General features: G+C 45.5%; 1 long non-coding RNA gene across 1 annotated transcript in view; it reads left to right on the top strand.

Moving 5' to 3' along the window:
- LOC107055055 overlaps positions 1-24,730 on the top strand; it is a 302,539-nt gene that overhangs the window by 19,792 nt on the left and 258,017 nt on the right. The window contains exon 3 of the long non-coding RNA XR_001470007.4: positions 15,068-15,237. This is a non-coding gene — a long non-coding RNA (uncharacterized LOC107055055). The remainder of the gene's footprint in view (positions 1-15,067; positions 15,238-24,730) is intronic.

The raw sequence follows: 24,730 nt of genomic DNA on the forward strand, positions 1-24,730 counted from the left end.
TGTATGAATTATTTTTCACCGTCTCCTGCCATTACATTCCTTGCCAGAATCGGGTTCCAATGCATTACAAAATCTTCCCCCTTGTCATTAATTGCTGGTGGGTATTAAACAATTTCCTCCTGCAGCTCTAAGTCTGTGCAGGTCAGTGCAAGCAGTCACTGTGTTTTCATGAGCTGTTTGCAGGACTGGTGCAGGGCATCCCAGCAGTGAGGTGCTGGTGGCACCCAGGTACCTCCCAGACTTGTTTGGATGAAAGTCCTACGTCCTCATGAGTCCCCAGGAATATTTCAGGGTGTCTGCAGAAGAAAGAATAGGCTTCTCCCAGGTCTAAGGTGTCTTTTCTTGGATGGGAAAATGCCTATAGAACCATCATTTTGTTTAAACTTACACCATCATTTAGGCCAGGGGATTATTTGTGGTTGTGATTCCCTTCTGCTGCTGGCCCCTACTCACCTGAGATTTGGGCATACCAGCCTGGGTGGGATCACACAGTGCAGGCACAGAGTTGCACCTGTTCTGTGAGGCCCACGCATGGCTTGTGGGCTGGATGGGAACCTGGGCTTCAGTGAGGCCGAGTGGGGCCATCTGATGTGAGTTGCTTTGATTCATTGGCATCTCTGACATTTGTGCCAGGTCTTACCCTCTTGAGTCTGGATGCTTGATCAACCCTTAAGTATCAGCGGCAGGCAGAACTGGTTTGAAGGGCTGTGCTCTGGTTGATAAGTACTCAGCTAAAGACCTTCTGGAAGGCTCCTGCTGCCTGTTACCAGAGGGCAAATCAGCACATAAGCCATCTCAGCATTGGTTTGTGTGGCTCCCCTGGCTAAAGGTGAGGGTATGCATTCACAGACTGAGTATCTCTGCTGCTTGGAGGTATGACGTGCTATGTTGTCTACATCCTTCCCTCTACTTACCTATTTTTCCCCCTACCTACCTACAGGCTACCTTCAGCAGCCAAGTGGGTCAGTTCCTGCCTTTCCTTCTTATTTGCAGATATATACACGAGTGTTACCAAAATTCACTTGCTACAATCAGATGAGCTCTCTTTAGTATCTGATGATCCTTTAGCAGAGACTTTATTTTCAGTACATGTGATTTTTCACCCCAACTTCTTTCAGATGCAACTCTGCTAAAAATCAGTTGAAACTGGTTAAAACTTGTTAATTTGGTAACACGTGAAAATCCAGGGAGATCTTTTCGGTCTTTAACCCAGGCGATCTGATAGAGTCAATAGAACTACATTTACATCCTCTCCAGGATTGTGATGGGGCTTAATTAACGAAGCGTTTAAGTCACGTTGTGATCCTTGGATAAAAAAAAATGAAATGCGAGGGCTCGGAGCTGCAGGAGTGGTAAAGGGTTCCTTCTCTTGACAATGTCACAGGCACGTAAGGTCTCTCCCTCGCTGCCCCTCTAGATCCCAGTAACTGCTCTGGGGGTTGGATTGGCCCTTGGGCAGAGAATTCATCTGGACTCGTCTTACAAAACACATCTCTCAAGTGAAACTTTTGCCTATATTTTTCCCAGAAGATTCTTCTCTTTCAGTCCAGAATTTTATCAGCAATTCTTATGCTAACAGGGGTCAGGAGATGAGATGTTTCTCACGTTACACTTGAAGCTTCTCATGAATAATGGCCTGTATCACCTCTATTGTCTGTCCAAAACATAAGCAACCAGACATAAGGCCAGAGGAGAAACTTAAAGAGTGCTGAATGAGCCAGCAGGACAGACCAAGAGCTGAGATAGTCGGAGAGGGAAACAAATACAAGGTAGAGCAGATGGTTATTTGGGGAAATAACTGAGCAGATTAGCTAGCGGGCAGCTAGAGAATGAGTCAGTCCCCAGCTAAAAAGTACCCTGAAATCTTCAGAGTGAGATTAGCAGAAGCGCAGATGAAGATCGCTGTAGCCAAAATAAAGTAAAGGTCATGATTCCCAAGTGAGTTTTCTTAAGTGTGAAGTAGAGCACATCAGGCTTTTCACAGACAGCTGAGGGGGGTGGCCGTGCTTAAGACCATCACTTGCTCCTCGTGTAGGGCCAATCTGTGCCTTCTGAGGCAATTTATTCCCATCAGTATTGTCCTCCTTTCTGAAATTCATTTCTTTGCCCTTTTTTTTCGGTCTTGTATACGTATATAAATATGTGTATTATGTATGGGGGAAAAAAAATAGCTGCAATTGGAGCGGGGTGATAATCCTAAAATGCATGGCTTTTGAAAGGCATCGTGGAAATTTTCGTTTCCCTGCCCACCCCCCAACCTTTTTGTTTTTCCTTGGTAAGACTGCAGCTGCCATCTGATTTGTATTTATATATGCTCTTTATAGATATTAATGCAATAACAGATTAAACCTAAAGTAACTGTTACCACACAGAGAAATCTCAGGGCCTGATCTTGCAAACACCAATGCCTCTGAATAACTTGAATCGTGTGCATTGTGTATTTGAATTTAATGGGGACTCTTACACGTCAAAGTTTCTCACATATGCGAATGTTTGCTGCAACTTCAGACTTTCTCCATATGTTGATGTCAATTTGTTTTTGCAACCTCAATACGGTTTAGAAACCTAAGGCTCCGATCATGGTTTGTATATGGTTTTTTTTTCAGTTCTGTAGGCTTCATTCTACCATGTTTTCAATCAAAAAAATGGGCTGAGAGCTCAGAACTGTGCGTGGATCCACACCTGCTTACACCAGGCTGGGCTTGGCTTGCAGGGATTCTCCTGGTGTTTTCTCTGGGGCTGAGCAAGCTCAGTGGAACCACAAGAACTGGTGGTTCTCATCTTCTCATTGCACATTCTGAAAGTGAATTGCTAAAAGAAACTGGGCTTTAACAGTTGGAAAATCATACAATAGCCCGATGTCCAATTTAATGATTGCATCAATAGCAGAAAGTGCCCAGGAAGTGGGTGGTGGAGCTGTATCCACCTCCTCTGCTGGTGTTGGCCTCTGTGTTTCTTATAAAGGCTTAAGGTAAATGATGGAGTTCAGACTCACTGTGTTTGTTCTGAAGGGTCATCTTTTCTGAACCACTTAGAAGATTTGAGTTTAATCAAATTTGCATTAGAATATATAGTTTGAATAAATACATTTCAGACCAGAGAGAATCATAGAACATCCCGAGTTGGAAGGGACCCATCGGGATGATGGAGCCCAGCTGCTGTGCTCCTGCACAGTTCAGAGGGAATCAGAAATCTGTTTCTTTTAACACTAACATACAGGTATTTAAACTCGCATGAATCCTGCAGCGAGCCAAAGCAGTATCTAATGCTTGCATTCTGCCTTGGAAGGTATGAATCATATGCACAGCGCACGGTCAGCCTGTTGTACTCTGCTGCTGAGCTGAAACACCAGCAGTTAGTTTTGAGTTGGATAATAATTGTAATTTTACAGGCTAACATAAGGGTAATAAAGTCTTCCATCAGGCAACTACTGTGACCACGAGGAAAGTTTTATTCCTCTGGGGTTCAACAGTTTACATGTGACCAATGTACTCCCGGAGGAGAGGTGACATCCCTTTAAAGCATGCAGCAGCTGACTTACAGAACAGTGATACATCTGTGTTTGCAGTTAAGGCTCAGTAAGCATTGGCATAAATCTGATATGCATCTGATAGTACCTCAAATTATCTCACTTCTCAGCTTTTGAGTCAATAAGACTTATTTATCAGCCCACGGAAGTGCAAATAGGTTATCTCCATATCTGTTGAGACAAAATATATGTGTGAGTACATGAATACGAGTTTAATAGGGACAGAAGTACAATGAGAAGGTGAGAATCAAGGCAACATTCAAGGTAATTATTAGGCACTTGAAATTAATATGGGATTTGCTGCAGTAGCATATGCAATGCTGTCCATAAGCTCTTTCTCAGAAACTTCCCCTCCTGAGATGCTGGAGGAAGGTATGAGAGAGCAGTTTGTGCATCAGAAACTCACGTGGAGCAGTTGAGATACTGGTGAGAGTTTTTGAAAGGTGTTGTTTTCAAATGGCATAGAATTTCCATGACTTTCATCAACTGTGGGCTGCTGCATCCCTGTAGGAGATCTCAGTGTTACTTCCACAAGAGCTAGATCCTTTGGGGAAGATTCACCTTGTTGTTAAAGGTCTGTTTGTAGTTCAAGATGTTGCTGGTCCGCTAGGCTCTCTATGTAGCCAGCGGAGAGAAGAAGGCACGTTCAAATTGGGAATGGATGCTGGCTGCTGTAAGAAGTCATCTGTCTGCTGGAGGTGTTGCTCTTTCAATTCTTTATTGGAGGAGGTTACACGAACTGATTTTTGATGTCAAAGCTTATATTAGTAGTGTCAGTCCTGAATGCGTAATGCTGTCATTTGAAGAGCTGATTAGTTGGAAAAGGGAAACAAAGAATACCAGCAACAAAAAAGAGGTCTCATTCTTCTTGAAAAGCAAATTGGCTCTAGTGAAGTATTAATGATAATTAAACAACTAAGGAAACAGAACACCCCGATGAAGGAACGAGGGCTGTTTGCTCCTGTCTGGGTGATGATGCATCCGACCTGGGTGTGTAGGGTGGCTCTTCTCACTCTCCTCCATGGAGCAGCCTCCAAATTCCTCTGGCAGCAGCTGGGAGCTGTGCTGTGGCTCTGCCTTCCTCCTCCCATGCAGCATCCCAGCGCTGTGCCTCCAGGAGGAGCAGCAGCAAAGTTCATTGCATGGAGAGCTGTCCTTGCCAAGCCCCGTGCTATGAGCACAGATCCCAGCAGGGAGATCAGGAGGCTGATGATGAGCTCCTTTCTGGGCCCGCTCCCTCTGTGTGTGTTCTTCTCCTGTTTCAGATGGGCCCCAGGACCAGGGCTTGTCCTCAGAACACCACGCATACTAGAAGCTGCATTTTTGTATAAATTGGGAACAGAACTGGTCACCAGAGATTGGAAATCTGGCAGGCAGAGCTGATTAGACATGCTCAGAAGAACTTGCAGTTTCACTGCCGCGTGCCCTTTGGGCTGTCAGTGAAAAACAAGGCTGAGTGCTGAGTGCCAATATTTGTATATGTGATTCCATTGTTTTATCTGAGGATGAGATCAGATGGGGGAGAGAGCCCAGAACAAAACTGAAGTGCTCCTTTTTATTCTGCAGCATCATGAGGAATGCGAAGCTGGGATCACCCCCCACCCCACCCTGCAGGGATCTGTACGATTCCTAACCCTGTGCTCCTCAGTCTTTATTCATTCCAGCAGCAATTACTGCCCTTTCTAAAGGTCCTTGGGCCTCTCTGGCTCATTTAGGTATGTAGGAAATGCAGAATTGTCCCAATAGACATCCTTATCTCCTTCGGAAATCCCCTGTCTTAACAATATACCTACTGGTTGTTGATGCTAGATAGAGCTGGTCTTGAATTGAACCTACAAGGGTTATTCTGTCCTCAGTGGAAGTTTAAGGATGCTGAAAGTTGTCTGTCAGGTGGAGCTTTGGATGGGGCAGTCAGACCTAACCTGGGCATTGTGAGTCACACGTGATGGAGTTCTGCTACTGAAGAGCTGAGGCCTGGGTTGTTTCTACTGGGAACTCAGAAATTGCTCTTCTGGATTAGAATAGCAATTTCTGTTTGGTTGAGTAGATGAATCCTGAGCAAAGCGTGTTTGTCTCTAAAGCAAACTTGGGTCTCCTAAGTGGACATTTACTGGTGCATTGTGGAACTCGGGCTTTTTTAACTGCAAACTGTTGGATTGCTTGAGTCCCAGAGCCTGAAGGTCAGGGTTTCTTATGAAGATACGTTCTTATTCTTTTCTTGTTGGATTCCTGTGCTCACTGCACTTCCCTTCAGTTTTCCTTTAGTTCTTTTATATACCTTCTGATAGTATCGTACTGCCAGGTACCAAAATGTGCCTGCCTTTATTTCTATGGAAGGGAGTGATGGCGGAGCTGTGGTTGGATGGGGGCTGTGGAGAAGGCCAAGGGTGGGATCCCAGGATGGGGAGGAGATGGAAGGGATCTTTGCATAGGTGGTGGTTTTGCATTGGTGGTGGCTGAGTGGCTGAACTGCTGAACTAATTGCTTTAATGCTGAAATTTAATTGTAGTGTTAACCATGTGCTAGAGCACCGGGAGCACTGTGAAGGTGTCTGTTTAGTTACTCTTTCAGCAGAAGGAAGCAAATTGAATAATGACACTATTTAAATGTTGTGATCGGTAGGGATTGAACCCAGGGCCCTGCTAGCTGCAGCTCTGTGTTCCTGTAGATAGATTGCCCAAAATACATCGCAGCAGATGAGGCAGGGTTTGGTTCCCAAGGCTTTGCTGCTGACTTGGACCATCCCGGTGCATTTTTCTGTGCCTGTCTGTGCTGCAGGCAGAGGTTTTCTGGCTTAGTTGATAAGAGCTTGTAGAGACCCCAAAGCTTTTGCAGACAGATGTGTTACCACAGGGCCAGATGCTGCCTCGGCCCCAACCGCTGAGCAAGACAAACAATTAGAGAAGCCATCTCTTTATCAAATTCATTCACAGCAGTTTCTCCCAGAGCTCTTTTCGGAGAGATGAGGGAAAGAACCCAGAGAACACCTACTGAAAGCTGTGTCCAAACTCATTTAAAAAGAGAAAAGAGAAATAAAATATCAGTGCGTAAGTCTGTCCGCAGCTACAGAGGAGGGAAGCAGATGTAAGCAAGCCTGCCTGCATCTTCTGAAGCACTGTGTGTTGCTGGAAGGCAGCCAGGGCTGGAAGAATGGCTGGAGGCAGCACCCCTTCCTCCTCTCTCCCTGACCTGCCAGCAGACGTTTGTATGCTGGGGAGCTATAGAGCACACACTGTGCTTTGCAACTGGACACTGCGTGGAGCTGTGAATCTCTGGTCACATATTCACTGTGAGACATTTGTGTAATGTCAGAGGTCCCCAAACTCCTGCAGCCCGCCTGGGCTCCCGCACGTTGCAGTGGGTGGTGCTCTGCAGTTCGCTTTGCTGGAACGTGCTGAGGTCCGGAGGCACCCACGGTTTGTGCTCTGCAGGGAGGGGAGAAGGCTTAATGACATTGAACACAAGCATCTTGCCTCCTAACCAGGGCTGCCTTTCTGTTTCACAGGTCTCTCTGCCTAGATCTTTTCTTCTTTAGCCTGCATTCACCTCTCACGTTTTCTTCTCGATGAGCAGCCTATGCTTCTGCAGTTTATTTCTTTATTGTTCCTTGGCTTCTACTCTAGCTGGAGTTAATTTGCTGCCCAGCTCATGAGCAGTGTCCTCCTGCCCTACTGCCTTGGTGCTGGCAGTTTCCTTGGCTGTGCATACCCACACTGAGGTGCGACTGCATCCCTATAGGCCCATGACCAAGGGCTCACTGGGAGGAGCTGCTGAGATTTGAAATTGCTGAGATATGACTGTGTAGGATGCCAAGAGGGACGGCCAGAAGTGATCCTTTAAAAGCACGCTTCGATGTTGGAAGGGGTTGGTGAAGTGAACCTTAAAAGCCTCCGTTGTTCAGTGTTGTTCCATTTCTCATTTTCTCACGTAAGGATTTCTTTTCCCTTTCTGAAGACTTCCAAAATCCACAACCTCACTGAAAGCCTATTGCTCCCCAAAGAACGTCTTTCTGTAGGCGTTGACCCAGGTCTATCTCCTATTACAGCTGCAGCTTCTTTCCTTTGAGGCAAAGCCAAAGCTGCTGCAATAAGCATCAGCGCTGGAGATCTGAGCTCCATCTGATCCAGAGGTAGGGGTTAAGGTTGTTGGGCAGTTCTTGTCCCATTTCCCATCCCACTGGGGGATCACTGTATGGGAGAGAGGTGGCCCATCACCTGCTGCGCACTGGGCTCCTCCGGCTCCTACCCGGCGACCCATTGGTGAAGGCCTTTGGGGACCCAGCGTCACCCAAGGAGAGGGTATCGAGAGCATTTTGGCCACTGCATCATATTCAAAGAAAGAATATTTGGTAACTTGGGCGTTTTAAGGCCACAAAGCTACCTCTTAACGAAATGGCAGTTCCAAGTGCAGTCCCTTTAATAAACGCAATGTTCCGCTTAATTGCAGTTTTCAATTCAGCTCCTCCAGACAGTGCCCACACCGTGTGCTGCGAGGGGACTGAAAGGCGCTTGGCAGCTCCGCTCTGTGCAGCCTCCATCATTTCTGTCACCGACCCAAATCTTATGGCAGCTCCCATCCCATCCCATGGCTGCTGTGGGACTGCCGTGTCCTGCCTGCCCAGCTCTGCCCCACCTCGTTTTGTTAGAGGTTCATCACCGCGTGGTGTAGCTCCATCCTTGGCATAGCTCTGTGAGTTGGGAATTTGGTCACTAATTACTGCCCTCGTGCTGGAGAAGGGTCTGCAGTCCTGCCCTGCATTGCTGGCACGGCTTGGCTTGCACAGGGCACTGCTGGCTGTGGGGGAAATGGGGAAATTGGACTCCTTGGTGTCAGCTGGAGCCTTTTCCTTAGTGCTGTGCGTGCTGAGCAGCAGCAGAATGAGAAATACCTGTCTGGGAAGGAGACTGCCCTGCTGTTAGCCAAAAAAAAAAAAGCAATGTGATTTTTTTTCTATGAGCACTCAGGGCTTGGGCTGAGACAGGAATGTAGAACGGAGGATTGTACAGAATGGCTTAAACATCCCCCAAAATCTCGCTAGGAGGATGAAATTTTCTTTTCTTTTCCCTTTCTGGTCACGTTTTACCACTGGAGTTACTCAGCGAATTAATAGGTATAGAAATGCAAAGCTCTTTTCTTATTACACGCCATCGATCTGATTGCAGTGTCATTAATTGAAAGACTCGGGAAATGTGATGGATGGTTCAGTTCAGGATTCCACATTCGTTTTGGCATAGCCCTGCAGGAGAAAAGCTGCATGAAGCTGATTGAAGGGCTCTTTTTGTCTGACATGAATTATTCTTTCATTGTCAAACCTTGTAACAGCATTCAGACATAGGGAGATTTACAACGTGAAATCCTAAATGGGGTCTATTCTTAAAATAAAATTAGAAAAAGAAAAAAAAAAAAAAAGAGGGCTTTATCTCACAACGTTGAAAATAGCTGCGTTAAAAGAACCCCACCACTATTTCTCCAAATTAAATCTCTGCTGCACGACCCAAGGGGCTGATGTTTCTCACTCGATTTTAAATTATTCCAATGGTAAGGCCCTAAATGAAGAAACAACTGCTTTAATCACGTAACCGTTGTCAACATTTTTATTGCATTCAGAGATATTTGTTTGTAGGGGAGGGCTTGTTTGTTTTTCCAACTGCTGTCATTTACCTAGCAGAGCGATCTGTCCTTAATGGGAGAATCCTGCTTGCCCTGGAAAATGAGGCGAGGTGTCTTTTTCTATGGGGAAAACCTAAGTGGATGCTGTTTAGAAGCCTGGTTTTGTGGCTGATCCTGGGCCGTTCTGGTGTTAAATCCCTGTTGGTCTTCGGTGGGTTTAAAAATCTCCGCTGCGCTCTGGGAATTGCCCGCAATGTTCCGAAAGGCATCAATTAGAACACAGCGGAGAGCTGCGGGTCGGTTCGCTTTGCACACAGCGTCGCTTGGAAAGTTGATAGAGAGTTTGGAATGCAAAGCAGCCACTCAACTCCGAGTCTTGTTGGAGAGCAAAACAGTGAAATAACATAGGAGACCCGAATCGATGGCGCGGCTTTGTGGCCGTCGGTGCTGGTGGGATGACGAGGTTACAGAGCAGACAGATTAGATGAAGAGGAGCGTTTGATTGCATTACATCCCATTTGTGCTGTCTGTTCAACTGATTTCTTTCTAAAAGAAAACGGTCGCGTTGTGTCGGAACGCGGTGTGCGGGGTTGGAGGAGCCGGGCACGGGGCTGTCCCATAGCGGTGTGAGCACACAGCCCCCCCGTGACCTCTGTCGTCCCATCTCACTATTTTTCACCCCCCAGTTACGTATCGAGCGATGAGTTTTGCATCCGACCTCCCAAACAAACGCTCCCTTCCACCTGCGCTGTGCATCCTCGGGACCAGCCCGGCCCGAGAGCAGAGATGAGTAATTCTCATTAAAGTGAGAAAAGAGCCTTTTCAGCGCCGCAAAATAAAACGCCTCGATGGGAAACGTTCTCGCCTCCCCCCCACCCCACCCCTCCCCCTGCCTCTTCTGCATGTAATACCCCTGCACGTATATTTTAAGGTCTCATTGTTCTGCGAAGGGCGCGATTATTTGGTAGTTTTGGTGACTCTCCCGCCCGGAGCTCAGCACCGCTCCGTGGGCGCTGCTCCGCACGCCGGGGATGCGCCGTCTCCATAGCGCCCGCAGTTCCCAGCGGCGCGGTTGGGACGCGGAGCTGCATGGCAGGCAGTGCTGCACCCGCTCAGCGCCGCTGCCTTCAGAGCCGCGTTCTGCGGGGACGCTGCGCTCCGGGCACGGCGTTGTATTCCTGCAGCGTTGCCTCTGCACGAGCACCTGCTGTTCGCATAGCAGTCTGCTCGGTGAGGGAGCTGGGCACTGATTTCCTTAAGGAGGTATTTCTGTTGTTTTAATCGGAAGGGTTTTTTATTATTATTATTATTATTTTTTCCTTTTTTTTTTTCTTTTTTTCCCTTTTTTGGGGGGTCGTTCCTAAAGCTAAATAAACTTGGCAGGTTCTCAGAGCCCAACATTGGGAAGAACGCTTTTCCTTTGGTGTCACTAATGAGCCTCCCAAGGAAGCTGGTAGGAGTAGGAAGCGAGCTCCCGGCAGAGGGTCAGGCAGTGCATCCCTGCAGCCCTGCCTGCACGCTGTACGTGGGGAGAAGCTCAGCACCAAACCGTCCCTCTCACACCGCTCAATTCTCAGACTTCCCCGCACTCCGCCACGCGGGATATAATTTCTGCAAATTAAATTACGGGTTGGAGCCGTTGTCGCTCTTATCAAATCTGTGTAAATAACGTTGTCCACAGAATCCATTGCCACCTCTGAAATGCTGCCTGCTCACGGATAGCAGCCGCGCTCTGCTCGTCTCGTGCTGCACTCAGGGTGCTGCTGGATCGTGGAGCGTCTCTGTTTTATCGCTTTGCTGTTCCATTCAGGTTATTATTATTTTTTTCCTTTTTCTTTCTTTCTTTTTTCAATTCTCTCTTTTTTTTTTTTTCCTAAAGGCCGTTTTTACCTCTGACCGTTTTTAAGGGTAATCCTCATTTTTCTTTTTTTTTTTTTTGAGGTTAAGAAGAAGGAGAGAGTCAAAGGTACCGTATCTTTCTTCTTAATTGTTTGGCTTAAGTCTAAAACATCGGAGAAAACACCCTTTAAATGTTCTTAAAACTAACGGTCGCTTAATTAGAACAGATAGTAACAGATTGAGTGCACCCTTTTTATGGACTTAACTTCAGGAAATCGGGCGTCCTCTCTGTCTCCTCCGCAATAATCAGCTTCTTATCTAATATATATGAAATGTCCGAATACATCTACTTCATTTGCATCTTTAACTCAAGAACAATTGATCAAAAAATGGAAGCACTGCAGCAGATCAGAGAATCTTTTCGTTTAAAGCCTTTAAGTCACCATTTATTTCCATCTAGTTAAGCTTAATTTCCTTTTACTGTGTTGTTCAAATGAAAATATACAATGCCATGTCTAATTGTGTTACTGTTCACATTAATAAGCTGTAACTTTACATAACAATGAGCAAGAAGCATCAAAGAGGCAGAAACAGATGCAATTATTTGTTGCTGGCTAAGTTACTGTACGTGACCCAGGTGCTGTAGTACTATTTGCATGTGTTTCTCACCTTTGTTCACCCAGACACATGGGGATCTCAAGCTATTGCTGACTAATTGATAGTTGTAGTAACTGCTATAGGCTCCTTAGATTAGAAATGCATGCAGACGTGTGTCTTGATTCAAACATTAAGGAACACACACTCTCACTTACTTACATGGGCAGAAAGTCTTCATACTATTAGAGGTGTGTGATGGAGATAGCAGGACATAAAACAGAAGAGAGAGAGACACAGAGAGAGAGAGAGAGACAGAGACAGAGAGATGGCATGCAGCATATATACCCCTACAAATAGTTCTAAAATGCGTTTGCAAATGCAGAAGTCTTCAGAACCATCCAACAGTTCAGCACACCCTTTTTATCTCTTCTCTGCGGGACGTCTCCATCCAGATTACTCGAAACAGGCGGAAAAGGTGAGAGCTCTGCCATCTTAGCTCTGAATTCATCTGATTTCCTTTTTTTTTTTTTTTTTTTTTTTCTATCCCCCCTCTCCCTTGTATTCCTCATGCCATTGTCCATTCTTATGATGGCAGCCGCCCTTGCTCTTGAATGCAAGTGTCACAGCGGGAGCAAGAAGGGTTCAGGGCTGCATTGTCAAAGCCATGGTTGCCTATTGTTTCTTAGCCTTTCACCGCTCTGCTTTTCCGAGCCTCTTTCCCTATCAGTGGCCCCTGTCAAGGGGAGGAGTAGGGAGAAAATTGCAAGAGTTACTCGTCCTTTTTATTGCACACTGTTATGATAAACAGCCCAGCAATGCATCCCACAAAATTAGGAATTATAACGACGGGACGGGGGGAAAAAAATTCTTTGTAGGTTTGCGTTTTGTCGCTGCCCTTGTGCCAAAAGCTTGGCTTCTTAGGACAGACTTTTGTGTTGGTGCTTTGCCCAGCAAAAAATAGAGGCAGCTGCAAAGTGAACAGTGAGCTTTTTAGCCACAAGGTAAAAAAAATTTCCTGTTGCTATTTGGATACCGATGCTTTTCAATTTTAAGGGTTGGGGGGAAGCATGACCGAAAGCATTTCTCCGGCTGTCCATCCATTCATCCATCCATCTCTATTTTGTGTCTTAAAGCAATTGAAAATGATTTTTAAAAAGGCCAGAGAGACTGTTTGCAGCGTGGTTTTGTTCGGAAAGATCTCAGTGCAGAAGGAGGTTTGTGTTTCAGCTGATTAAATCTTGTACTGGGAAATGGAGGGGAAATGACTGCCCTGCTCGTGCCAGGGAGTGCTGGTTTGTCAGGTCATCTGAAAGTAAAATCCGGTCACGATTTCGTCCTTTCACGGGGGGAGAAATGCAGGCAGGACGTGGTGGCCATTTGGGTTTGTGTTTGATGGCCGTGCGGGAGCAGGCCGGCTGCTGCCGCCATCCAAACTTTGGGGAGGTGACAAAGTCACGGCCTCAGGAGTTCCTTGTTTTACTCTGTTTGATGGGAAATCGGTCAGGGGGGGAAAAAAAAAAAGTTATTTCTAAAAATACAGCATCCAAGAAGAACACGACCATATTTCCTTATTCCAATGGTAAATCATCCCGTAATTTCACCGTCTGTTTTATTGTCTCGAAAATCTAAGGAAGGTAGGAGAGAAGGGAATGCTATTCAGTTTGTGCTGTTGGCTGATTCTGTAAATACGAGCATCTTTTCAAGCCTTAAATTTACGCTTATTCTCCTAACTGAAGTGTGCTCAGCAGTCTTTGGGTTTCATTTTTAGGCGTCTATTATTGCGTTATTCAGGCCATTCAAATCTCTGTTTCTCGAGTCTGGCTCTCTAAGTGCCAAACAATTTTACTATGCCTACTAACACCCAGGCAGAATGCTTTCAGAGGCGTAAATACGGTTCGAGTCGTAAAGGAGCGTGCAGAGAAATCCTCCTAGAACTGCCGAGCAGGGCTGCTGTTCTGGTGGTGCTTCAGCACACCGGGCTGCCCGCATCTCCCCAATGATGAACGGTCACCACGGATTTACTTTGGAAGAAAAGGGGAAAGGATGTTTCACCTGAATTCACTGCTAACCCTCAGAACGCTGAAATAGAAGTGATTTGATGAAGGAATTCTCTTGGTCCACCTCGCAGACAACTTGCTTTGCCTTTCATCCCCGGTGCTGGTGCTTTCACATGCACACACTGTCCCGCATTGCCAAGTTCTAGGTCAAGTATGTGTCTGTTTGGAATATCTTACGGACCGAAACTTTTTGAAGAAATGATGAAAGAACTCCGGCCTTGTTTTAAATCAAGCTCTGAATGCGGCCGAGGCCACCCTGAGAGCACAATGTTTAATTTCCATTCGACATCTGCCTTATATTTACCGCTGCAGACCGACGTCTGCGTGCGAGGAGCACTTACAGCCGATAAAAGTTTGGTATCTCTTTTGTCAGAGGTTGGCATTTCTGTTCTCTCAATCTGGACTGTCATTTTGCAAAAAATCTTTTGTCACCGGAGCTGAATGGAAAACCTGGAGCGTGTAAGAGATTAAAGATACGGGGAAGAGGATTCAAATATGTAGAGCAGTTCTGCTCGTTGGCTCTTTGAGACAGATGGTGCCTAATCCTGATTTTCCTTACTCCACTGTAAGGACCGAACTGTCCCACTGCAACCACCGCTGAATACTGATGCGGCGTCAGGATCAGGCCTGGCTCATTTCTTTGCTTTCTGAGACTGTGGGTTTATCTTGCAGGGCTTTATGCATGCAAAGCTCTCCTTTTACACTTGTGGTGATAGATGCCCACCGGGTGACTTCACGCTGGCGGCAGACACAGGGGTGCAGAGCCCGAACTTCAGTCCTTACTCCAGCCTTACGCCTGTGGAAGCGAGGTCAGAGCCTGACCTTCCCTGTCTAGCAACAAATATCTGAATAAGTTGATGGGTTTTTTTCTTCAGCTAGGTCTGGGCAGGGAAACGTTATCCTCTCCGAAGAGCTGGGGTGGAATTTGGAGTGTCTGGACTTCCCACAGTATCAGAGGGAGCTGTCAGTGCTTGAGATGTTGGATCGACCTGGGGGAAAAAGGAAGTTTAGCCAGAGCAGAGGCACCAACATTTGGCCCCAAAGAAGTGTTTTGCTACCAAAAAAAAAAAAAAAAGAAAAAAAAAAGGTATTTCATGGAGACTGAGTGGAGAACTGATACAGGCATGGGATGAAGGCTGAGAGAACTGTTTTGGGTAGAGGAGGAAAAGCTTGGCTGTGTTCTTAATTTTTTAAACGAATTTTATGTCCTTATTCATTAAGGTAACTTGTGTTCATGTTGCTTTTATAATTCAAAAAAGCAGCAACGACAAAGGGTCTTTCTTGTCCCAGAGCATTCTACAGCCTGAAGTTCTGCAGAGTGTCAGCTGGTGACCCCGACTCCTGTTTTACTTTTCTGTGTGGGACTGCAGTGAAGCACAGCCCTTACAGTCCTGCTCTACAGAAGAACACATTTGTTTCTTTTCTTTTTCTTTAGGAACACCTTGATGGCTTCATTGGGAATTCCTTATGGAGAAGAAGGAGAAATGATCATCTGAGTTCTCCTGAAGATGGGAGTCAGGACCAGACAGGCCCCAGCAACGTTCCTAAGGCACAGAATGTCACCTGTCACCTCTTTTCCTCCTACAGTTCCTCACCAAGGTTCAGGTAAGCATTGCTTTTCTCCCTCTGGAACTTCTCTTAGCAGTCCTTAGAAGTGCTTGTTCTTCTCACCTGTATAAATGTGGTCAGTGAGGCTTGGTAGTGGATCAGAAGGCAGTTCTTGTATTTGGATGTGTTCATTCACACCCCACCAATGGCCTTCATGGCATCGTGCGGTCATGAATATGGCAGATTCATGTTGACCAAAGTGCAAGAAGGCCTAACCTTAATAAATCGTGTCAGGACAAGCTCAATCACTGGATTATCAAACTTTCAGTAATTCCAAATCCATGTCCTGTTACCACCAAGATATACGTAGGTAGTGCAATGCCACTACCAGGCACTGATTATAGAACTCATTACTCTTGCCAACCTTTTGAGTTTTACAAGTCATCAGAACACATTTTGTGTCCAGATAAACTTTGCTTATCATGGATAGCATCTTCCCCTGGGAATGTCACTGGTTTCCATATGGTTAGATGCAGTATTCGGTATTATTCAGCAAAGCGATTTCAGCTTAGTAGGTAGAAAAATAGGTTGGTTAATATCTACTGAAAGAGGAAGCATCTAAAATAAGACACGGAAGAATACATGAACTTCCACTGGGAAAAGCCTGCTTGAAGGGACTCATTAAGCCATGGGAAGCTGGGCGAGAGGTGTGGAGTGGAAGACCAGCCAGACAATTATTCTGCTAATGGATAAGATTATGTTGGTTTTCAGTAAATCAGCGCAGATCTGTGGTTAACTATGTCTGTTGAAACAGTTGTAAATACAGAGAGCGTAAGGGAAAAACTGATGAAAACTGCCACAATGTTCAGCATCAGTTGGAGATCTGCTTCAGTTGCAAGATGCCAGGCAGATGGAAGTTCCTGTCCAAAACAATTAGGGACTCTGTCCTGCTTGGTCTGGTCTTCCCTGAGGTGGAGAGTTTTGTACTGGTAAATTTCATTCTTCCTTATTCAAAACATGTGACGTGATGTAACAAAGACAGAGCTTTGACAGCTGTTAGTCTGTAAGCACAACAGAAGACTTTCATGTGATGGTGTTGGGCAAGAAGGAGAGAAGGATTTTTTTAACAGTGGTTGCTTTCTTTCTAGTCCAGGGCAATGGCTCTATTTTCATATTGTGTCAGAACTGCCTCATATGTTCAGTTGTCAGTCGTAACTGAGATTTCAGAGCATCATTTTTGGCGCCACAAGGTGATTTTGGAAGGAAAATTACTTGTAGCATAACTTTAGTTTCATTTATATGCTTGAAATGTAGTCAAGTGCTTACTCCAACGTTTGTGTGGAAGTCCCACTTTAAGTGAATAGCTTGTTCTGAGCTCAACTAGTCAATGTGGAAATGTGCCTGTGCTGAAAATCATGGATGCTTACTTTGTTTCTTGACATTGACTTTGACTATAATGGTATCTTGGTCTGGGCGGGTTTTAGGTTTAAAAAGGGCAATACATGAGTTGTGTTTCTAACTGCCACTTGTTCCTTTGGTTTTGCAACGTTTTTCATCCATTGTTTGAGGAGAGAATGAGGTCTAATGGAAGACACTTGTCACCTTGTAGATCCTGGCCTGTTTTTTCTGTTCCCACTCAATGTGCAGTCATCTTTCTAAAGCTCAGAGGCCCGTTCAAGCTTTTCTCAAAGCAAAAACAAACCTCTGTACCACTGATAATTTTCTGGTCCCTCACAGGTTTTCATTGTCTTGTCCAGCTTCATCCTGCATGACCTGGCCGAAGGATAAGGGAACGAGATTATGAGACCGCATTACGTTCTGTGTGGGGAGATGATACAATCAGTTGAGAGGGCACTGGGAGCAGATGTAATCTGGCTCCATGTGTCTAAGCAATGTGCCAACATTAAGTTTAAATTCTGAGAGCACAGTTAAGTCAGTTGCAAGTCATGTTCTTTCTGCATAATTTACTTCAGACTTCGTTTCTGGTTATATCTTCCTCCATTCTACCAATGATACCTACCTTGAGATCCATCTCTGGTTCATAGTCCTGCCTGCGCATAGGAAACCCTTCCATTCTTTGCCAAGTTGTTATCTTCTAGACATACAAGTCCCACCCCAAAGCTCACTTCTTCAGCATGATTCACAACAAATGATTTTTTCTTGCCTACAAGGCTGTAGATAGATTAGCTGAGCAGTGGCCACATGTCTGCATAAACTGCTGTGATGTTTTCACTGTAACTGTGGTTCTTCTTCCCTCATTTAACTTCCTTGTTTCATTTGATTTGTTGAGAAATAAGCTGATTAACTGCTTGAGTTAGGACTTCATGTCAAGTGATTTCATTTGCCTTTGTTATACAAGTTGAATTCTGCATAAATAGTAGGTGAATGGTGAAAAATAATAATTCAGATACAATCTGCAGCTCAGAAAAATGCTCAGTTGGCATTAAGATTCAGCAACACCCAGTGTGCGATGGAAATCAAATGGTGGTGATGATTACCAGCAGAGGATTATGTCTTGCTGAAAACAATGGGGTGGACGAGAAGCTGAATCAAGTCTTGAGTAACTTGGCTTGATCTCAAAGCTGTGTTGAGCAGGAGGTTGGACTGGAGACCTCCTGAGGTCTCATCCACCTAAACTATCCTATGAGTAGTAATTAATCCAGCATATCGTTTTATAGTTATCATGTTGTGAGTGTTCAGCAATTAAATGTGCACAGACAGGTAACACATCCCATAGCATATACCCCCTGCCCTTTGTGCAAGTCAATGAGCACGTCCCTGGTTTGGAAGCCTCCTTCCAGAAGCTGATAGTGAAATCTAAACCTTGGTAAACGATCCTTTGGGCCATCTGCTTCTTACTTGTTTAAAAAGCTGCGTTCATGGGATGGATCAGGCAAGGGACTCGGTGACAAACCTTCATTGTTCTGAGGTTTAAAATAAACTTGTTGCGGCTAAAGATGACAGTGTTAGTTTCCCAGAATGCATGTTGTCATTTCAGTGCAGTAGGCTTTGTCAACCGAGCTGTGATTAATTGCAGCAGGGCTGCTTACAATTTGAAACAGACATCAAATGCTAATTTCTCCCTTAATGTATGGATCATATGGGGGCTGGCTGTGCACCCAATTAGTCCGTAATGCTGCAGATAGTTCTGCACTGGTGTGCCTGTGCTCATGAGGATGGTCTGGTTGAAGCTGTTGAAATTACATATGAGTCGAGCTCTGTAAACATGTGTTTGTGTAACCCACTGGTATGTGTCTGATGTATGTCCCGATTTACTGGCAACTTAATAAGTGCTGCTGACCTGTGTCCTGCCCTTTCACGCACTTAAGCAGGCGCACAGAAATACTAGCCTGGCTGGCCTGTTGATCAGCCGGCCTCCCCAGGGACCAGATTTTCTGCCTCATGAACTGGATCTGGCCCCTGAACTCACCAGCTGGCTACTCTGCTCAGTGGGTGTCAGTAATGTAAGGAGAGCAAACTGCAGACAGGCTAGTTCACGTACTCAAAGCAGGACCAGCCTGGCTGGTGCAGGGGGTAATTATGCCACGTTAAAGTGGCTTTATACCTCTGTGGACCTGAGCTGAGCTCTCTCCCTGGAGTGGTGCTGAGATATATAGGCATAATAGTTCTTTTGGAGTTAGCTCAGATATGTGACACAGTGCTGCTAATGGAGACTCACCCCCAAATCCCCCATCCCTAGATCAAGCTTTAATTACTTGTGTGTTCTGGCCAACGTTGTAGTCACCACAGTTAGCGGAAGGTGAACCGTGATGCCCTAAGCCAGGGTCTGCTGTTTGGAGAAGGGTGGTAGTGTGTTGGTCAGTGTGTATTGTGCATCCCTTGAGTGCCCAAATCTCAGAGCAATGGGGTCTGTCATGGCTGTTGGTCCTGGGCCCCACAGACACACTAAATGGTTGGGTTACTTTTGGAGATCCCAAGTGCAGTCCCAGGTTAGCTGGATGAGGTACCTATGACAAATCAGCAAGCCCCAAAATCCCAGGATGCACATTTGTAGATAAAAGGCTTATGAACTGTTAACATTATTCCATTCCTGTGACATTACAGGCTGACATAAGAAGAAAAGTGACTTCACATGTGTTTGTGAACTAATCCACTGTTAATTTGGGCATTGACCATGATGCTAACTGATTTTATAACAAGGAAATAGAAACAGTAGACCTGATTCTAATCTCTCACTGCCTTGTTCCCCACTGTAATATCGTTCCCATTCAGTGGGATTCTCTATTACAGAGTATAAAGCAAGGGTATCAGACTGATTGGAAAGGAGCATATGATGCCCCACTCCCCCACCCAAGTTCTGAGAATATTCTAGGGAACTGGAAAATAAGATGAGAATCAAAAAGCAGAGATAATTGAGCAAACTGGTGTTTGCCTAAGGCAGTGGGTTTCACATTTCTGCTCTTCCAACAGGCAGGAGTTTTATAAATACATGCTTCATTGTGCCATTACAAAGTCCTTCACCTAAAGGGCAGCCTCTAGATTTTGCTCCTCAGTTCAGATGGCAATGCTTGCCACAAGGACTGTTGAACAAAACATAAGATGCTCGGGCTATGAACTTACTGCAGGTTGTGAGTGTGTTCTTGAAGTCTTCTGGATGGGTTTCAGAGCAGCCCGGAGCTTAATGTGTTTGTTGGGAAATGATTTTGGCTTTATTAAAAGATTGATTGACACTGGCAAGAAGTGCAAGTCTGTTGTAAGCAAAGGGAAGTTTGTGTCAAGGTCTCTGTAAGGTACCAGTTATGGAGCCATGATGCTTTGATAGGATTGCATAGCATCAGTACCATTACACTGTAAGAGTTGGGCTGGACCCTCACCCAGGATAGCTTAGAGGGTGCTGGGGGGGAAACAACTCTACTTTCATACACTGATAGGATTGTTCTGGATGAAAAAAACAGCTGGTGAGGTTTAGTAACTTTTACACCAGTCAAATCTTGGTCAAATGCAGTGTGCTCAGTAAGAGGCAACCTTCACTTTGGGAAAAAGAAATTCCCTGCGAAGAGTCTTAAATGAGAGGGGTTTAACTTCTGGATGCTGATCCAACAGCCAGCAAGCTGGTAGGAGCCTTTCAGGGAACTCCAGTGGAATTTGGATCAAGCTCTTCCTAATGTGTGGATTATCCCATATCTACTTATTTACAGTGGGGTTTTCACCCTCTAAACAAGAAGCTGCTGGCTGGAATCAGCCACCAAATGGCATGGCAGATAGACAAAAGTGAGCTCACTGTGATAATCTCATTATTTTAAAACCCACTGCACTCATTGGAATAGTACTCAGTAAACTGATACTGCATTTTGCATCACTCTTAGTCAGTAAGCCTATTTCAGCTATGCCAGGAAAGTCATTATCAGGTCAACAGCATTCATTAACCACTGAGTTTTCCTAGAGAGTGGAACCACATTTTGGTTTAGGCTTCCAGTCTGGTCACAGGGAGGAATACAGGAGTTCCTCAGCCTGTTCCCCACGTTAGTCCGGTCCAGGCAGAGGGTGGTTAATTCACTTAGCACATAGCTGAAGTTATGAAGGGCTTTCTTATTATTTTATTTAGTTGACAGAATAATCTCAGTGCAGATAATCCTCTGGGCTTAGGGATGGGGCTGATTTGAGCTAAAGCCCTTGAGTACCACAGATATCCCTCCTTTCCTTTCTCACTTTCTTCTAATGCTCTCCTGGTCCCCTTTGGCTCAGTAGCTCCATATTTCCCTATTTCAGTACAACTGAGGTGGATTAGAGCAGCCTGTTTAAAAGTCAGAGATGGAGAAGGGACCCAAAAGCAGAATTTCCTCTTCATCAGCTTGCATATCTCTTCTTTTCTCTGATAAGCAGGAGACTTTCACTATAACCATAACAGAAGATACGCATTCACCATAATATTTATGATATAATTTATATTCTTATTATATTCCATATTAAAAAATGAAGATTTTGACAAAAGGCCTTAACTAATCGATAATTATGCTATTTTGCAGTCATTTTATAGCTTTAAATAGGATCAAATGAGCTCGTTCTTCCATTTCCACGATGCCAGCCTCAGTCCAGGACCTTTGCTCTTGTTCCCAAGGTTGGAGTTGCAGCACTCAGGCTCTGGGCATGGTAGCACTGCAGTGGCTTTTCTGTGGGACTGCAGGCAAATCTCTGAAAGCAACATTTTGAGAAAGGGATTTAGGAACCTACTTTGTTCATAAAGATGAGCAGATGCTTTAGCTCAGAAGGTGATTTTAATTACTGGCAGTTAATTCCCATTACTTTCCAAGTTCAGCATTGGTACAGAGCTCAGGAAATGAGCATCCAGTCATGCTTGGTGCCTTCTACATTTGCAGTGGCAGCAATAATAAACCCCAGATATTTATGGAGCAGATCACACGGGCAGCGTGATGATTTTGCAGGCCATACTCATCACCCGCACTGCATTTTGTTCAGGCAGAAATGAAAGGATAAAGCCTTTGCTGTCTCCAGGTCTGCTCTGCTGCATGTGGTACCAGTGCTCCTTGACTTCCCTTTGTTTGCTGCTGGCAGCAGCAAGTTACTTGTTCCTCCTGCATGACCTGATGTCAAGGAGGCCCCAGCTTGGGCTCAGAAATGGCATTGCTCTTTTAGTGCAGAACTGCCTGAGTTGCTCATTCCTCACTCATTTCAGTGCTTTTTGGTCTCGTTTGGAGCTCCTGATCAACTTTTCTCCACCCACAGTCTGCAGGGCTGTCACTGAGCTGGAATTGGCACTGTCCCCAGCTGCCCAATGAGTGTATGCTCAAAACCCTCACGGACACTGGTGGACACCGGCCCAGCAAACTCCTCCTGGACCCAGTGACCACAGCAGAGCATCCCAGAAGGTCACTGCGAATTTGTTCCAACAATATCAGAGGACATTTTAAGAACAGAAGTTCACCAAAATTCCTCTGCGCAAAGTCTGGGAGAGGAGGAGGACCCCCATTCTGCTGGCACTGCTTGTGCTCTGTTTTGCTGGTCTTCCCACTGCAGAAGTGGAAGGGGCTGAGAACAGAACTGGAATAATATTTTCCTTTGCTCCGAGGGCGGAGAGAGAGGGGTTATTCACTCTGATATGCATCCAAGTCGTGCCTGTTTGCACATATTAACTGGCTGTGGTTGTTCTTTTAGGTCGGTGCTGTCTTCAGACATAAAATGGTAATTTATATATAGATGGAAGGCATAACAGTGTCTGTGGGAATGAGCAGATCCTGGTTCCTGCCGAGTGATAGCAGCCTCACCATTTGTAGCTCTGACTCCTGCCACATGAAGTGCTCTTACCAGCACTCCTGCGTGTCTCACCCTTATTATATACTGTATTAGTGATGGTGGAATTGGGCCCACAATATTATGTCACAAAATAGAAAACACACGACCCTGCACCAGCTGTAATAGCATAATAGGATAAGTGCAAGGGAGAAACAGCAGGATATAATAGGTACTCAGCTGCTTCAGAGATGGGGCACGTATATTTACCTAGATAGAAGAAAGCTGGAAAACTAGGGCAGCACAAGAACAGAGTGACAGTGTAAGTGCTCCAGGAGGTGGTTGTTGGTGAATTGAAAATGCAGCAATCTGGGATGTTATATAATAAATAATAACAATAATATCTGTGCTTGGTCCTGTTCATCCTTCACCCAGCTGCTTTGCAGAGCTCCAAGTAGCGTTGGGGCCTATTTGGTATTAGCTTTCCTAATTCCTCCCCTTCCCCTGCTGTATAAAAGCTGCTGGGTCGTGTTCTGTGCTTTGTTATGTCTGGAGTGTGGAGAGGCATTCATCTGCTTTCCTCTGCCTGCATGTCCTGGATTGGAGCTGCTCCTGGGATGGAGGACTGTGTGTGAATGACAGAGGCCAGCAATGCTCTGTGATATTTGAGAGGATGGGGAAATGGGAATCAAATGGGGGAAACCTCAATGCTTCCTGCCCCTTCCTCGTGGCAGCGGTGCTCCGTCACCCACACTCTCCCTCCCACAGAGGCTTTTGCTGCAGGTTGCAGAGATGCATGTCTCAGTGCTGGGTGCTGTGATGGCAGCAGGGCTGTGCGTTGGGCTGGGAGCTCCTTGCAGCCAAGGCCTGGCTTTGTGGCACAGTAACCTCACATGTGTTTTTTTCTGCACCATTTTTTTTAATGCACGCTCCTCTTTACTCATGGTTTTGTTGCTTATCTAAGTTACCAAGGTTACTTTTATTTGCTGACTTGGATTCTGAGCCTCCTATTAAGTGATGAGTCATTTTTACTTGCATAAAAATCTGCATTTTCCTCCACAGCAGCACTTAGGAGCAGGTTAGACGAACCACTTTGGATGGCTGTGAGAGCGACACCAGAGGAAGTGGAGATGTGTGCTGTGATGCCATTTGGTTGCTCTTTGATTCAGATTACCTCTATTCAGTTACTTTCTTAGATGTGGCCTGCAGAGGAGCGCTGCCTCCCTTTGCACCGCCTCCCATCCCTGCATTTCTTGATCTGAGTTGGGTGGAATTCATTCACGTGTGTTGGATTGTGGTTTTCCCCACAGGGCTGTGCCATCCAACCTCCTACACTCGCACTGTGCTGCAGCCCAGAAGGCTTCTGGAACTGATAGGAGGCTCAAGTAGTCCTCCTTGTATTGTAATACAAGTACTTTTCTCCCAGAATGTGTAAAGGAAATGAACAGTAAAATTCACATGATAGTTCCAGGAGCAGCTGAACGTGGCCAGAAAGGTGCACGCTGCAGTCTTCAGTAATAGAAGTGGTTCTGTTAAAAAAGCCAGAAACTGAAGCTTTTAAATGTTGTGTTCTTGGCAGTTTTCTCATCTGGATCGAGTGTTCTTAGAAGGAAAATCGAGTTAAAAAAGCCCCAAAATGTGAAACTTAATAAAGTTTAGAAATGATTCCACAGCTTTGTGAGATTCAATAAGGGAAAATCAATGTTAATTTTTTTGCAATATACAGAAGTGCAATCGTTGTGCTGAGCAGTGGGCGGTCAGAGAAGTCACCGGGTGAGGAGCTGAGCTTTGCTTCCCTGAGGGGTGTCCTCTCCACTTGAAATCAAAGCAAGGAGGGGATGTTTGGTGTCTGTGTTAGCTCTGAGGACAGCGGCTGGGATACCTCCTGCCCATCCAGCATGAGAGGTGGAAGTAAGTGGGCCGCTGTGTAATGATGGTGCACGGTCACCTGTGTGCCCAGCCTGCCTTGGAAAAGAAGGCTCTTTGAAATATCAGCTGATGTCAACTGATGCACTTTCTTGAGTTGCAGATAACTTTGAGTAAACGCTAGTTAATAACTGGGTTAAGCCATGGAATAACTCTTGTCGTGTAAATGTAGGCTCTTCCTGGCCTATATTGCTCTCATATCAGGGTGCGTCCTATTTTTTTTAGTGCTTTGTTCTCACAGCATCCCCGAAGTGGAATGCAGTTCCTGTTTGACAGATGGGAAGCTGAGGCACAGCGGGGCCAGGTGACGTGGCTCAAAGTCAGCCAGAGTGCAGTGGTGTTTTAGGGACGTCGCAGAGCCACAGAACGCTTTGGGTTGGAAGGGACCTTGCAGCCCCCCCAGTTCCAACCCTCT

This window comes from Gallus gallus, chromosome 24, assembly GCF_016699485.2.
Source record: "Gallus gallus isolate bGalGal1 chromosome 24, bGalGal1.mat.broiler.GRCg7b, whole genome shotgun sequence".
Lineage (NCBI taxonomy): Eukaryota > Metazoa > Chordata > Aves > Galliformes > Phasianidae > Gallus > Gallus gallus.